Raw genomic sequence first — 6,508 nt, forward strand, 5'->3', positions numbered from 1 at the left:
TAAAAACAGTATGCTGCTATGCTAACAACAAGCCATGGATTACAAGTGACATCAAGGGCCTTTTGAACCAGAAGAAAAGGGCTTTTAAAGGCAGTGATCAGCATGAGCTCAAGCGTGTGCAGAAGGAACTCCGAGTCCAGTTCAGGGCAGGGAAGGAGCAGTACAGGAGAAAGCTGGAGCAGAAGTTGCAGAATAACAGCATGAAGGCAGTGTGGGATGGGATGAAGATCATTACTGGCTGCAGCTCAAAGTGGGGTGCCACCATCAAGAGAGACGTGGAGAGAGAAAACCAGTTGAACAACTTCTTTTACAGGTTTGACCACCCTAACCCACTCTCACCTCAGAGTACTGCACCCTCCACCCATCCTTCTGCTGATACCAGCATAGGAGAAAGTTTCCCCCCACCCACAATTACAGCAGCACAGGTAAGCAGAGAGCTGAGGAGACTTTGTGCCAGCAAAGCAGCGGGTCCAGATTATCGCCATGACTGCTGAAGGCCTGTACTTTGGAACTATGGAGTCCCCCATGGTGAATCTTCAACCTGAGCCTGGAACAGGTGAGAGTCCCAAGGCTTTGGAAAACATCTTGCATCACCCCAGTCCCAAAAGTATCACGTCCTAGTGAGCTGAATGACTTCCGGCCTATCGCTCCGACGTCACATGTGATGAAAACCATGGAGCAGCTGCTGCTTCACCACCTGAGGCCACAGGTCTGCCTCGCCCTTGACTCTCTGCAGTTCGCATATCAGGAGAAGGTGGGAGCAGAGGATGCCATCATCTATATGCTACACCAATCCCTCTCCCCCTTGGACAGAGGAAGTGGTGCTATAAGAATTATGTGTCTGGACTTCCCTAGCTCCTTCAACACCATCCAACCTCTGCTCCTTTGCGACAAGCTGACAGAGATAGGAATTTTTGTGAATTTCCCCTTGGAATTAATAAAGTATCTATCCACAGTGGAACCTCGGTTCACAACCATAATTCATTCCAAAACTCTAGTCGTAAACCGATTTGGTCATGAATCGAAGCAATTTCCACCATAGGATTGTATGTAAATACAATTAATCCATTCCAGACCATACGAACTGTATGTAAATATTTTTTTAAAGATTTTTAAGCACAAATATAGTAAATTATACTATAGAATGCACATCGTAATAGTAAACTAAATGTAAAAACATTGAAAAACACTGAGAAAACCTTGAACAACAGAGAAAACTAACATTGCAAGAGTTCGCTATAGCCTTACGACCTGATCACTGTAAACACTATTTTTTAAAAAGTTGTAAGCACAGGGGAAAAAGGAACATTTCAACAAATCCAAACTTTATTTAAAAACAAAACCATAAGCAACCACGAAATTAACATTGCAGGAGTTCATGCTAATAGCCTTACAACCTGATCGCTGTAAGCACTTTTTAAAAAGTTGTAAGCACAGGGAAAAAAGGAACATTTGAAAAAGAGAAAAGTAACATTGCAACAATTCACGCTACAAACCGAAAAATGAACATTTGAAAAATCAGTAATACAATAACTAACAATAAACCACCAAGAAAACTAACCTTTCTGGCATGAAGTGAGGAGGAACTGGGTGGAGAGCAGGTTACAATTTTGAGGGAGAGTCTGGCTCTGCGATGGAGGGATGTTTTCCTTCAGGTGTTTTTCTCTGTTGTGATTTCTTGGGTTTCTGGTTTTTAGCTGTTTAGCTGGTGGATCAGATTTGGAGGGTGTGCCGTGCATTGTCCATTAGAAGAAGGCATTTTTAGGCAGGTTATTCTCTTTGAGAAATTGCTTCACGCTGGGAGCGAAAGCCTTGTGCAGCCATTCCAAAACAAGGTCATTGTGACCCAACCCTTCGTGTTTACCCTCTACATCACAGGCAGTCTGGCTGCTTGAAAGCACGAGGGTTCTCAAATTGGTAAACAGTAGCGCTTGCTTTTTATGTCGCCACTAGCGTTAGCACACAGCAAAACAGTTGACCTGTCCTTCATTGGTTTATGGCGGGCATAGCCTTCTCTTTCTGGGTAATGTAGGTCCTTTTCGGCATCCTCTTCCAGAACAATCCAGTCAATCGCAGAACAATCGCAGTTGAAGACTTGTTGCGGGATGTAGCCTTCATCCTCCACTAATTTTGTGAAATTTTTCACTAATTCTTTCGCAGCTTCAGCGTCAGAACTAGCCGCCTCTCCATGCCTTACCACACTATGAATGCCACTTCTCTTGTGAAACCATTCAAACCATCCTCTATTGGCTTTAAATTCCTCACTTTCACTACTCGTAGAAGGATAGTTTTGCAGCAAATAGCCATGAATCTCCCTGGCTTTCTCGCATAACATCGCCTCGCTTACGCTATCCTCTGCAAGTTGCTTCTTGTTCAGCCACACTAGCACCAGTTTTTCCATCTCTTCCAGCACTTGAGGCCTCTCCCTGGTTAATGCTGTAACTCCTTTTGCAACATCAGCTGCTTTAATAGATTCTTTCTGCTTTAGAATAATCGAAATCATAGATTTTGATTTCTTGTACTCGGCGGTAAGATCAGTAACACGAACGACACGCTCATACTTTTCAATAATTTCTTTCTTTACTTCGATTTCAATTTTCTTCAAAACTTTCTTCTCACCACTCTTCACTTGCTTAGAAGCCATGGATAACTGCGAAAGCACACAAAATACTGTAGCGCACAAAGAGTTCACAGGTAAAGCACACACGTCAGACTGAGAAAAATGCACAGGGAGTGGCTGAACACATGCTTAAATACAGTAATCTGTGCATACAAACTGGAAGGGAAATGAAATAGAGCACAAATAGTTCACAGCGAAAGCATACACGTCTGATCGAGAACAATGCAACACGTGAGGAAATCATCAGTGAGCACAAGCTGAAAGGGAAACTGGCTTGTTCATATACCGAGTGTGTGATTGTGAACCAAGGCAAAAGTTTGGCAAACTTTTTGGTTGCAAACCGAGTTGTACGTGTATTGAGACGTTCGTGAACCGAGGTTCCACTGTATCTATCTAGATTCATACTTGGTGGCATGGATTTTGGATTATCTTACAGACAGACCTCAGTATGTACGTCTCGGGAATTGTAGGTCTGACATTGTGGTCAGCAACACAGGAGCGCCACAGGGGACTGTGCTTTCTCTGGTCCTGTTCAGCCTATATACATCAGACTTACAATACAACTTGGAGTCCTGCCACGTGCAAATGTTCGCTGACGACACTGCTATCATGGGCTGCATCAGGAGTGGGAAGGAGAAGGAGTATAGGAACCTAATCAGGACTTTGTTAAATGGTGTGACTCAAACCACCTACAACTGAACACCAGCAAAACCAAGGAGCTAGTGGTGAATTTTAGGAGGACCAGGCCCCTCATGGACCTCGTGATTATCAGAGGTGACTGTGTGCAGATGGTGCAGACCTATAAATACCTGGGAGTGCAGGTGGATGATAAATTGGACTGGACTGCCAATACTGATGCTCTGTGTAAGAAAGAACGGAGCCGACTATACTTCCTTAGAAGGCTGACGTCTTTCAACATCTGCAATATGATGCTGCAGATGTTCTATCAGATAGTTGTAGCAAGTGCCTTCTTATACACGGTGGCAGAGCAACGGGCGCTGAACAGGCTCCTGTCAATCATGGAGAATCCACTGCATCCACTGAACAGTATTATCTCTAGACAGAGGAGCAGCTTCAGCGACAGACTGCTGTCACTGTCCTGCTCCACTGACAAACTGAGGAGATCGTTCCACCCCCACACTATGCGACTCTTCAATTCCACCCGGGGGTTAAACTTTAACATTATACAAAGTTATTGTCTGTTATACCTGCATTTTTATCACTCTTTAATTTATTATTGTTCTTTATCAGTATGCTGCTGCTGGAGTATGTGAATTTCCCCTTGGGATTAATAAAGTATCTATCTATCTATCTATCTATCTATCTATCTATCTATCTATCTATCTATCTATCTATCTATCTACAGTGCATCCGGAAAGTATTCACAGCGCATCACTTTTTCCACATTTTATTATGTTACAGCCTTATTCCAAAATGGATTAAATTCATTTTTTTCCTCAGAATTCTACACACAACACCCCATAATGACAACATGAAAAACGTTTACTTGAGATTTTTGCAAATTTATTAAAAATAACAAAATTGAGAAAGCACATGTATATACAGTAAGTATTCACAGCCTTTGCCATGAAGCTCAAAATTGAGCTCAGGTGCATCCTGTTTCCCTGATCATCATTGAGATGTTTCTGCAGCTTAATTGGGGTCCACCTGTGGTAAATTCAGTTGATTGGACATGATTTGGAAAGGCACACACCTGTCTATATAAGGTCCCACAGTTGACAGTTCATGTCAGAGCACAAACCAAGCATGAAGTCAAAGGAACTGTCTGTAGACCTCCGAGACAGGATTGTCTTGAGGCACAAATCTGGGGAAGGTTACGGAAAAATTTCTGCTGCTTTGAAGGTCCCAATGAGCACAGTGGCCTCCATCATCCATAAGCGGAAGAAGTTCGAAACCACCAGCACTCTTCCTAAAGCTGGCCAGCCATCTAAACTGAGCGATCGGGGGAGAAGGGCCTTAGTCAGGGAGGCTACAGACTTTATTGTACAAAACAAAAACAGCCCACTAGACACTCACATTTTAATTTCTCTAGTGATTTCACACAATAGCACAGAGAACGTCTCATCCCTCTTCACGGACCTATCACAGATGAGCATTTGAATTTTGGTTCTGGTGCTCAGACATGTGCTGATATGGTCATGACATTGGACAGAGAGGGGTTAGGGTGTTCACCTTGGCCTTGAAAAGCTTTAAAAAGTCAGCTTCAAGCAGGAATGGACACTGAACAACCAGGAAGGAGGAGATGTAGGATGAACACAGCCATGGAGCAATGTAACCTTAAGAGAATTAATGTAACATTAAGACTATGTAAGAAATGTTAAACTATCATGATTTAATGAAAGTTTATTGCCTGCTCTCCTTGCTTGCATTTAGTAGTTACCTTTTTAGGTTGTGGAAAATAAACCATCCTTTTGAAAACTTTGGTATCCTTGGCATTATACCATGTGGTGCATGAAAAAGCAGCTTGCAAGTCAAGTAAATGGTGACATCACCTACATGACAATGTCATCTGTTGTGACTTATGAGGACTTCTTTCCATATGACTAGTAATGGGGTAAAGAAAGCAGTATGTCTTGGTTTCAGTGTGCTACTCCCTGAACCAACAGTATGCCACTTTTTCACCAGTTGCTGAATTGTACACTTCATGAATCGATCGCTTGTCAACTTCAAGGAGCCTGTATGAACACACAGCTCCACAATCAAAATATGCTTTGCAGTAAATATGATCTGTATTCTATCCAGCAAGCAAACACAGATAGCAGAACTAACAAAATGGTAAAACACACACATGGGGACTTCCTGCTAGCTTCACAACACAGTGGTCTAAAACTGGGGCATAGCTGCTAAATATATATAGAGCTTCTGTTTCAAATGCCACCCCATAGAGTGCCCCCTTCAGGCCATATCTCTTATATAGTGACTTTTTTAACGTGTTGAAATGAACGATTTTCAGAAACAACAGGGCAATGAATATGAAATGGATGACTAATACTTCTAAAAAACAGTTTAAAATATATCAGATTGCTGGGACAGATCATCCATTGACATTTAAAACATTTACCCGAGTCAGTAATTACAGTGAAAATAAAACACCAAGTGAGGTACATGGGTCAAGATTAGAAAAATTCAAATAATTTCAAAATAAAATAAAACTATAAAAAAAGAAGGTTTTGCCTCTGCCAAAAAACAAAAAAGCCTTCAGAGAATGATAGAGATGATTTGCCTTCTTTTTGAACATACTGTTGAGAATATCAATCACTTCAAGTACTGATCATGGAGAAGCAAGCAGGGAGAAGCCTTGGGTAATAACACCAATTCATCAGATTATTTTCCTCTGTTGAGCTTTCATTTTCAGATTCATTGCTTCAAGCATTACAAAAATATTTTTAGTACTCCATAAAATAAGATTATAATGAAAAATAAACAAAACTGCAAGTCACCACCCTACTTGTTTTCATAAATAAAAAGAGCTGATGTGTTCTCCTGAAGCACACTTACATATGTGCCATCTATGGAGGGAGGGGGCATAGGGGTAACTGCTTCCATCCAAATGTTGGAGGGTGATTGGCCTCTCAAACTCCCAGCAATGCAAGAGAAAATTTGTAATGGTAAAAATAAGTTGAATACATGTTTGAGTCCTTATGTTGCCACAGGCTACTAATGCTACATTCAGACTGCAGGTAAAAGTGACCCAATCCTGATTTGGCTCATATTTATATTTTGTGTTTGACAGTTCAAATTAATTTTGCAAGTGATTCAAATCTGATAGCACTGTGTAACAATATGTATCCTAAATTAGCAAAATTAATAAAAATGTATTCATCTGGCAGATGTAACCTAATAAACAAACACGATCACCAGCCCCAT

Source organism: Polypterus senegalus, chromosome 7, assembly GCF_016835505.1.
Source record: "Polypterus senegalus isolate Bchr_013 chromosome 7, ASM1683550v1, whole genome shotgun sequence".
In the NCBI taxonomy this organism is placed as follows: Eukaryota; Metazoa; Chordata; class Cladistia; order Polypteriformes; family Polypteridae; genus Polypterus; species Polypterus senegalus.